Below are 11284 nucleotides of genomic sequence, written 5' to 3' on the forward strand. Positions count from 1 at the left end.
AGAAGCGTGCATCTGTCTCCTTCGGAGAATATCTTCAGCCACCATTTTCGGGATGAGCTGGAAAACTTCCGGTTAACACTTTCAAAATAATGTTACTTAAACAAAAGTAAATAGCTTATTTATGCACGTTGGAGGAGAAAAGGGTATTTCAACGAACGAAGCAGCAAACCTTGTATCAAAATACTCGTTGTGATGTTATATGGCGTGAAACTATGGCTGTAACGCATTACTCAAAATAAATAAGGTTACGTTACAATAAGCCTTTTATTTTGAAAGCAACAAAGCGGATGACGTACTTGTACATTCTGGCTGACTTGACGCCCGTGCAGTTCATGCTGCCAGATCCAGATAACGATGCATGCGTAGATTTAGACCATTTTTAAAGGGGTGGGGAGTGGGGCGAGTACCACATTTTTACTTGCCACACATTTCCAGGAAGAAGCAGTTGCGGCGACCAATCAAATGAGTTCGGGGCGTGGTCATCCCAAGCCTATCCTAGGAATACAAATCTCACGACGCGGCCGGGTCCTATCTGAATTGTCATGGCCAGGGTCATCGGTGTGAAAGTGGTATGAGACGACAAAGCAGTATAAATGCTCCACTGCCTCCTGGGACATTTAAAAGCTACATTTCAAGTCATCAAGCCGACACGGCACATGTTGACCACAAGTAGGGATGGGCATTTCTAGCAAAAACACTATTCGAAATTCGCTGGCCAAATTCGAATTTAATTCGAAATTCGAAAATAAAAATAAAAATGTAAAAAAAAAAAAAAAATTATTTATTTTTATTATTTTTTTGTGAGTGAAATGTTGCATTGTCTCCCCTGATTCTAAGTCTACGGCTTTATTAATTAATATAAAAAGCTTCTGCTGTGGATTTTTAGCTCAAACAAGCATTGCACCACTGAAGTAAAGAACATGTTACATGACATTGACATTTTCGAAAATAAAAAACAGTTTTGACAATCATGAGTGGTTCATTAAATATTTAGTAGGCTCAGGTCTGAGTGCCAAAGGGGTGCCAAAGTCACCCCCTCTCCCTCTTCATGGGATTTCATCCGCCATTCATTTTTCCATAAACCTTGCTTAAAATGCTTATAAAAATTGTTCTACTTGCTCAAACCAAGCGATTTCTTAGAATCAGGGGAGACAATGCAACATTTCACTCAAAAATTTTTTTTTTTTTTTTTCGAATTTCGAATTTCAATAATAAAAGTCGACCTTGATAATAACAACGATTATTCGAAAATTCGAAATTCGATGCCCATCCCTAACCACAAGGGACATGAGGAGGGAGGGAGGAGGGAGGGAGGGAGGGAAGAGGGAGGGAGGGAAGAGGAGAAGCCAGAGGAACAGTGAGTTGAGGATGACAGCAGGAGTAAAGTGGAGGTGTTTCTGTTATTTTGTCCTTCATACCCTAATTAACATTTCCTCATTTAATCAGAGACACACAGAGACACACAGAGACACACAGAGACACAGAAACTGCAGTGTTTCCACACCGACCGGAAACCAACAACACATTTTCTGATCCACTTTCATTCTCAACACAAGAAGTGCAACAGCGCTTCAACTCCCACATTCAACACCTACACCATCTTTGTGCAGTGGTGGCCTAATGGTTAGAGAAGCGAACTTGTGACCGGACGGTCGTCGGTTCAATCCCCTGGACCGGCAGGATAAATCTGGGTGGGGAAAGTGAAAAGGCAGCGCTTGCCCCTCCCTCATTAACACCACTGAGGTGCCCTTGAGCAAGGCCCTTAACCCCCAACCGCTCCAGTGGAGCTGATCAGTGGCCAGCAGATCAGACTGTGGTTGTACTGGTCAGATTCCAGGTGTGAATGTGAACAGGGCGCTCCTGAAAAAGAGAGCATTGCTCTGAGTGAGACTTCCCCCTATAAAAGGTTAAAAAAAAAAGCTTTAGAGCTTAGATAGAGACATCATGGATGATAGAGAAGTGCTACTGGTAATTAACATTACCAATAAGCAGGCAATGACAATAGCTGGGTAAATCCCGCTAGCATCGACATTTAGCTGTGGTATAAAAAAAAGCACATTTCCAGAGATGGCCCGCAGTGACAACATACACACGCAGGTTTAGCTAAGGTCGGGTCTTACCTACATGTGTATGAGGGGGGCATAATTTGTGCTCATAACAGCCCTAATGCTATGTGAAGAAGTAAACAAGGTAGAAAGTATTGTTAAAATCTGGTCTAATCTGAGGCGGTTTAGAGCATCTAATCTGAGGCAGGTTAGAGCATCTATTCTGAGGCAGGTTAGAGCATCTATTCTGAGGCAGGTTAGAGCATCTATTCTGAGGCAGGTTAGAGCATCTATTCTGAGGCAGGTTAGAGCATCTATTCTGAGGCAGGTTAGAGCAGTGGTTCTCAAATGGGGGTCCGTGGCACTTTGCCAGGGGGTCCGCGAAAAGTTTTCAAGAAAATAAAAATAAAAACTTTTTTTGCAAAAGCTTCATAGTTCAACGAAAATATTGTATGCTTTAAATCTAAAATTGTTCATGGATTACATTCTAATCTAACAAACCTATCAATTCAAAAGTCAAGCACGTTACCGTGGAAACAATTAAGCTTAGCCCAAAATCACAAATCAGAATGAGGGGGTCCCCGGTATATTTTCTATCTTGTAAGGGGTCCTTGGCTGAAAAACATTTGAGAACCTCTGGGTTAGAGCATCTAATCTGAGGCGGGTTAGAGCATCTAATCTGAGGCGGGTTAGAGCGTCTTTGAGGATATTTGTTCTTATTGTAAAACTACCTGCACCCCCCCCCCCCTCTCCTCTCTCTCCCCCCTCACAGCCTAGCTGGCTCGCCTACCGTCAGTCTGTTATTTCAGTAACAGAGATCCTGGGCTCGGCTGAGGAATGTACAGCTGTCTGGCATATGTATAATACTAGATTTTAATTTCTAGCCCTCCCCCAACACACCCCTCTCTTTACAAACCCAACTCTATCTCACTCTCTCTCTCCAAACCCAACTGTCTCTATCTCTCTCTCTCTCTCTCTCTCTCTCCCCAAACCCAACTGTCTGTCTCTCTCTCTCTCCAAACCCAACTGTCTATCTCTCTCAATTTTGATGTCTCTCTCTCCCTCTACTTGTCTTCAGCATGGAGAGGTTGGAAGATGATGCGAAGGAAGGGAGGAGGAAAGGAAGCTAGGTGATAAGGGAGGAAGGTAGGGCAACACCAGGCCTCTCTCGCCCTCTCTCTAAATTAAAACCAGCTTCACACTTCTCTCCAGCTCGACCAAACATGGCCGTCTCCAATCTGAACACCAAGAGAGTGAAATTCACCAACTTTTAGCTTTTCTCCAGCCAAACTTAACTGACTTTTACACCAAAGACAAACATATAAACAACAGCGTGCTGCTAACCTGACAGACAGACAGACAGACAGACAGACATCCAACTACTCTTAAGTTGACAATACACACTGTTTTGCACTCAGTTTGTTTCTTTATTTGATGAACTTGTTTATTATTATTGTTTAGTTTGTTACATTGTTATGCATCAAACTCGCCGGAGCTGCAAAAACGCAATGTTGTACCTGTAGAGTGACAATAAAAGGACATGTTGAATCTTAAATCAATGGTTCAAGTTTCCAACAATGAGAGAAATGATCAAGCCCTGCTACAGACTGACTGATTCCAGCCGCCTGAGTTGTACCATTTGGTCTCCAATCAGAAGATACACGCGTCAAATGAGTTGGACCTGACGCACAAGAACATTTACAAGAACATGTGATTGATGTCTCTGAGGTCAATGCCGAGTTGCAAGCATTCAAATAAGACTCAAATGGAAGAAAGACACTCCAGCCTCGTCTGCGTATGTTGTTCTGAAAAGAAACATGTTGTTCATCTGACATGAATGCATAGTATGTGTAGAAAAGAAGAATAAAGCTGTTGATCTATTCTAGCAGATAATGTGATTATGCACACAGTGACTCACTCCGTCAGTATCCACACACACCAATAACATCGAAATAATGCACAATGAAAGCTCAAATAGAAGAACGGAGGTTTAGCTTTGTCATCAAAGTGAATGCATTAAAATATGGTTTACCTTCGATATAGGCTATACTGTAGTTACTTTTAAACATACTGTACACTACAGCAGTGATTCTCAACCTTTTTCACATCAAGGTTTAGTCCACATTACAGCCAATTTTGATTAGATTTTTTTCTCTCAGACCCAAATCTGAGAATATTTTTTTATTGTGGTAGATATCTATGATCAGTCATTCTTCCACATTGGCTAATAGTTTTAATTTCTTGTCAATGAAATCTTTGGGAAGTTTAACAAATCCCCATCTAACTGGGTCCCAACCCCCAATGACCCCCTGCTGGTCCCCTGACCCCACGTTGACAATCACTGCAGCTACTGATCTGAACTGAACTGATCTGACAAACATGGTTGTGTCGCTAAACAGCACATAGCCGAAGAAGGCTGCTAAAAACAACTTTAATGGAACATAAGCGCAGACATGTCAAAATAAAAGTGAGATAGTTCACGTTACATTGGTGAGATTTGAATTGTGATTTGAGTGTTCATCCTCAACTACGATGAAATCCACCAAGTGAACGTTAGCCGACGACGGGAACTATAAGCTAACTATGAGGTCAAAATAACAACTTCAGTGAGGGAAACATAGCAGCAACATTTCTCAAAATGAAGTTGTAATAATGAAAGGGGGTTTGCTAATAGCGTTAAGGTGAAGAATGCTTTTAGCTCATAACGTTATAATTAAAAGGTAACGTAAAGCTGTCAACTATGCAGCAAAGTTAGCCTGGGAATGTTGCTAACGGAACCCTTTACGTTACGTTAGGTTAAATAATTTTTTACCTGAGACCAATTGTTATACAGTTTGAATAAGTGTAATAACTTCAACTACAGTTAGTTTAATTACTTGTAAGTAGTCGGAGTAAATGTGCTAAACTGCTAAAACATCAAAGTTAGCCTGACTTATCAGAGCAGCAGAGTTCAAGAAAACTTTTTTCCACGACAGCAGCGAACAGACTGAGGGATGGGGATCGTCTATTTCCTGACGACAACAAACACAAATCTGTTCAGCGAACTCTTGTTGTTATCTTTTTGATTCCCAGACCGAGACGTATATTATGCATCTATAACATTACATACGTGACGGTACGCAGTCTTCTAAGAAATGTACAAAAGTACAAAACACACAACGAGCATTTCTCCTTTGGGCAGACCGTAAACATGGTGTTCGGCTAATATGTGGGAACAACAAAGCCATTCCCAAAAGTCGGGCTCAGACCCGCAGGTTGGGAATCAACTTTTAGTTTTACATGATCTCTGCCTTACCTTTGTTTTTGCCTTGTTGTTTCCACCTGGACGTGCCACTCCTTCTCACACTACTTCAACCAAATTCCCATCAGAAAATCGTTCCAAATGCGTTATTTCCAGCGTGTTTTTCCACTCTTCTCAACGTCGTACTAGTCCTTTGCTCTCGGTTCGCTCTGTGGTTTGGCTGTTTGATGATGATGATGGAGGAGAGCAAATACCAGCCTGCAGAACAGCCACAAAGATCGTCTATGTTAAAAACGATGAATCGCTCGACAGGCAGTGTTTTGCCAGATACAGAAAAGGCCTAACTTCCGGCCTGCCGAGGTGGGCCTTCACGCGAGAAGAATTCCAACATTATAAATGCTGCCCTCAAATTGAACTTGTGGAACTCGTTCAACATAGATATGGGATGTCGTGTACACACAACATGGTGAACTTCCTCTTAATACGAACATCTATTTACTATCCACTTTCCTACCTCTCCCTCTACTGCATCTCTTTGACTCCTGAATTGTTTTATACACTGTAATAATCTGCACTCTTGATCATCTTTTATCTATGCATATTTTTATCATGATCACATATTGTCTGTTTTAATCTATTTTCATTGTTCTGCTATGTTTTATTGTGTGATGTTTTTTATCTGTTGTACGTCGCTTTGGATAAAAGCGTCTGCTAAATGACAATAAAGTAAAGTAAAGTAAAAGTAAAGTCGTGAATACCACATGAAGGGGGAGTTTATGGACACTTCGTGAGGTAATACGACCCCATTTGAAGGCATCATAATATAAGTTGTGTGTTGTACTGTAGCAGCGGTTGTACACACAAATATCTTAAACTCTGAGCTTCCAGAAAACTTCCACAACGAATTTGTGAATACCCCTAGATTGTGGCAACTTTTCTTGTAAACACGGTACACACTGTCCCATTTGAAGGTAGCAAAACGTTCTACATTGAAACTGTCTGTGAATGTAGTTTGAAACCATCAGATGCCGTCATTTTCTGTGAATTGGGTTTGTAAATTCGATTCTAGCTTTTTCCACACAGAACACATATGCATTTTTGAATTCATGAGTGGTGCTTGTCAGTCAGTGCATTAGCCTAATATTTAGATAAACTAAAGTCAAAATTGTTTATAAATTGTTTTTGTATGTGCCGCGGTCACAGGTGTGTATTTATCAGATATTTTACAAGTTTCCAACACGACTCAGCCAATCAAAACTGAGAATTCAGATTAGTAATACAATTAAATTAATTAATGGTTGGTCAGATTAATAGTAATGTTTGTGTAACTTGATCCAAATAAACCTCTGATGTATGTATCTGCAACATCAGATCATATCGCAGAACTTTCCCAGTAGACTGATCTGTTTGCAGAGCCCTGAAATACAGGCAGAGTGAGAGCTCTTTATTTTCCTTCCTCTTTCCCTGCCCTCCTCAATCACGGCTCCTCTGTTCAACCTGTGGAGCTTTTATTCTGGCGCCCTCTGCTGTCAGTTAAGGAACATCAGGCCAAATTAATTTGATTCACCTTGTACTTAGTTGAAAGCTACTTCTTTGAAATTTTTGTAATTGTAATTATTCTAAACAAAGATGTCCCTGCAGCAGCCTCTCAGTCAGTGCTAGCAGCTGTACCGGCGCCCAGACTTGAAACCCCCCTCTTTTCCCATCGAGTTGGTTTGTTCCCTCAATGCAAGCCTTCATGAGAGGCAGGCATGTCATCCAGCTTCAGACCATTTCCTCAGCCTGAGAGGTTCAAGTTGGGCCATTTGTCTGTCTTGGAACTATACAGTATTTCAGTTAGTGACTTTTAAAGTTTATATAGAGCTTTAGTGAGAGCCTAGGTCACATTCAAACTTGCCTGCATTCCCATTGAACACAGAGGGTAACACATAGGAAATCAGTCTTGGAAATTGTGTGCATTATCCTTGATTATTATTTTTAATTAATTCATGACTGATGGCTTTATTAAGTGCATTATCATATCATATATCATTATAAACAAACAAACCAAATGGTAATGTTAGGTGTGATGTCAAAACACTGAAATATTCCTGTCATACCTCATTTAGTCTTTTCCGCCCCATTTCTTTTTTTATAAAATGGCTTCTTAGCATTAGTTCAGACAGGAAAATTGTGTCCTGATTTCCCCAAATCGCCATATGAAAGTAAGACGATAAACCAGAACACTCACCGAAGTGAAGCTAAGAGTCCCTTTTTCCATTTCAACAGTGTGATTTAATGTTACTTTAAGAGATCGAGTTTATTGACTGCAGTGATTTTGTGACAATCTTAAAGACAAAGTCAAAGTTAGCTAGAAAACTAGATAAGTGTGGTAGGCCGACCCTAATATTCCCACCTTGGCAAACACAAAACCTCGTCACAAAGGGTTTTCAAATATTTGAAGTGCTACATTTATTAAACTTGCAATACACACATTTTTTCAAATATTTGAAAACGATTAAATTACATTTGATTAACTTTAGTAAAGTGGTGAAACCTCCAACAGACAGAAGTCTGCTTCTTTCCTTCCTTTACATATAAAATGTGATCGGCTCTCTATATTGTAAATGTACAAATCCCAAACTAAATATTTTTTTTTACTTACAAATCACTGACAGCCAAACCAGTTCAAACACTCTTAATGTAAATGTTGTCTGTGTGTAATACAGAGTTTCTGCAGCGGCACACTACACGGACTAATACTGACGTTGCCTCATTCGACATGCAACAACCTCCCTGCATGCACACATTCACTCTCTGAAAACAGAAAATACACTCAAACTGTATAAAATAGCTTTTCAAAGTAGAAACTGTACACAGTGTGGTCTGCCGCCCGGTGGCAGGGGGCAGAGGTGACAGTTTAGACGGGAAGTCGTAAGGCACGGTACAACAAAACATTCCCACAGTAACTTTCCCTCACATGAAAACGACAGGTTTCATTTTCCAAAAGTCTATCCGGTCTAAAACTGGATGTGACAGTCTGTTAAATGGCGATCAATCCAAAATGATTATAGACCCGTTCACACTGCAGCTCAAAGCTGATCAAAACTGAACCCCCGTCCTCCATGTGACTCAAATCTGGTGTTTTCTGATCAGCGTTTTTCAATTAATACCCGGATCAAAAAGACACGTGCGACAAAATTGGATCGCGAGGCACGAGACCTACTAGCAACAAATTTGTCAGCATTGCCATGACGACAAGTAGGTTAGCGTAGGGGCACGGTGGCACAGTGGTAGTGCCGTCACCTCACAGCAAGAAGGTCCTGGGTTCGATTCCTGCCTGGGATGCTGTGGGCGCTGAGGGTGTGTCCCCATCCCCATGTCCTCAGTGCCTATACGGCCCAGGTGGGGTCATCAAAAAGGGCCTTTCTGTGTGGAGTTTGCATGTTTTTCCCGTGCTCCCCTGGGGTTTCCCCCAGATAGGAACCCCCCGCCAAAAAGAAAACGGTAGGTTAGCGTTATGGGAGACAGTTGACCTCACGGGGCTTTCATACAGCTATGCGCATATTCTGCGCAAGGTAGATCGCAAACTCTTCTCGCAGTAGCCTACAAAGTTAGCATAGCTAGCTAGCTGCTAACAGACAGACAGGGACGGAGCCTAGCAACACAATGCTAGCTCCTGTAAATTCCGGAATGCCATTAGGCGAGCCTCGAAGACGTCGGCGTAATTTGAGGTCAAAGTTCACTATTGTTTAACTTTAGCAGCGAAGCCTGGCGAAAAATCAAGTTGGTGCGCGTCACTTTCGTCTGCGTAGCTGTTTAGGAGAGAGCCCTGCCACGTCCCCCAGACCAGTGTAGGAAACCTCATATGTTTTACATCCTACAATAGATACATGAGCAATCATCCAAAAACAAGTCCGCTTTGAGCAGAAATTCAGAACTGAGCGTGAAGTGGTGCAGTGTGAACGGAGCCTGTCTGTGGCTAAGTAGTGAAAAACACCACAATAACACTTCACATTCAGTCTTGTACAGTCCAGCACAGTAGTTTCTGCAGAACACAAAATGTACACTGTAATTACAAAAAGAAAAAGGCAAAACACATTTATGACACCCAACAGCCAAACATCCAACAAACATGAATGAAATAACTACGTAGACTATATTCCATCAGCGCTGAACACAGCAGTGACGTTATGTTTTAGCTTTTAAATAAATACCACACCGTCAAATAATCAATAAATATTAAATTCTAAATTATTTGTTGCATATCTGTATGTGAAGTCAAAAGAAAGGTTAGTTGCTACATTCCACATCCACAAACTGTCATCTTCAAATAGCTCAAGTAAAAACCCAACAGATTTATCCGAGTGTATTAATTGTAAATAACAATATAATACTTCCATGGGGTTAACCTGCGTGGTAACCTGTGAAGAAGTATTCAAATACACCATAATACTGTGCAAGTACTTCATTAAAATCTCCTCAGTGCATAGTTACAAGGCAGTCAAAAAACACAGTATATCATTGGTACTTATACTGAATTACATATGGAGAGATTGAGAGATTGATTTGTAGATACCAGCCTTTGATATCTGCAAATATTATAGGTGGACGACCTCTGATATGATGGAGGTTTCTCCCTGACCACAGATACAGCAACCTGACGTGACCTTTGAGTTTCTTGCATATTTTATTGATTAATTTAATTAGTAATTAGTCGTGTTTTTAGAAAACTCTGGGGGAAACACTGAATTTGGAATGTGGGGGATTTTTTTGGCCAAATTTGTAGTGAGATTTTAAGATGTCAAATATATGAAGAAAATATCAGTTATTGGCACCTAGAATACAAACATTTCATTATCTGCCTTCAAAATCCTATACGAGTCGAAGCCTACTTGTACATTATGAGCTAGTACTTCCAAAGTGCTACTGTGTACTTGCGATATGTTTTCCACAGGTAAACAATCAGGTTGATTCAGTGGAAAGTCGTGTTTCCACCAGCTGCTGGATCTGCGTCCTCACATCAGACAAAGTTCAGTAAGGCTTCAGTGAGACAGGCTGTGTGGCTGTCAGTTTAACAGAGCTGTAGTCCGAGACCATCTTTAGTCTTGTCCAAGTCAAGACCAAGACCGGGTCCAGTCAAGTCCAAGCCAAGTCCAAGACCAGGTCCGGTTCAGTTTGCGTTAAGACCAGGGGCCAAATGTATAAACCGAAAAGTGTACTGTACCACTTTCCACACAGGTTTCCCAATATATAAAAATCCACAGGCTGTGGTTCTCTCACACTATGGATACTGTACGCAGTCTTCTGAGTGTGCGTACGGGTACACATCTCTCACACCACACAGTACATACTGTACACAGTCTTCTGAGTCCGACTAGTGTGTTGTGGCAAAAAAAAGGATAATTTAAGTGGGAATTTGGGTGACATTTTATTTACAGCTTTTTGGGGGCTTACACAGATTTCTACACCAAAATATTCTACACCAAAGAGTTTTATACATTTGGCCCCACGTCGGTCCAAAGGGTTTCAAGACCAAGTCAAGTCAAGCAAATCGAGTCCTATTCAACACCAAAATAGGAAATAAAAAGTGTGTTTATTTCCAAATGTAAAAACAAGCAAATAGTAAACATATTGTCCCCCACCAGTCATGTGGTGGGGAACATCTGAGTGTACTTGAAGTATGAATGAAAGTGTGTAAGCATTTTTGCATGGGACAATGAAAGGACAGATTGACCATAATAGTATGTTGCCTACATCGACCCAGTCTGATGTCTCCAAGTAGACTATTATGTTACCTATGGCAACTTTAACTGTAATTGGTTTACACACAGAGTCCCCATTCATTGTCGATGCTGCCCCCTAGTGGCACAAAGTCAATGTTACAATGTGACTAACAAACGAAAGAACTAACGGACGGACACCGATCCATAGTCTCCCCTTTGGTGGTGGACTATAATCCTTACAGAGTTTCTTAAGAATCAACAGAGCAGTAGATCATCTACAGGAGCTCTGGACT

The 11284-nt window shown here is 41.0% G+C and overlaps 1 protein-coding gene across 1 annotated transcript in view; it reads right to left on the bottom strand.

The window, feature by feature from the left end:
* The window catches only part of LOC310789497 (bone morphogenetic protein receptor type-1A-like), an 88738-nt gene extending 83283 nt beyond the window's left edge, over window positions 1-5455 (bottom strand). The window contains exon 1 of the mRNA XM_083651143.1: window positions 5341-5455. The gene's annotated coding sequence lies outside the window, so the exon portion shown is untranslated. The remainder of the gene's footprint in view (window positions 1-5340) is intronic.
* Between the last annotated feature and the right edge of the window lie 5829 nt (window positions 5456-11284).

The sequence above is a fragment of the Poromitra crassiceps genome (assembly GCF_964638095.1).
Source record: "Poromitra crassiceps genome assembly, chromosome: 14".
NCBI classification, from domain to species: domain Eukaryota; kingdom Metazoa; phylum Chordata; class Actinopteri; order Beryciformes; family Melamphaidae; genus Poromitra; species Poromitra crassiceps.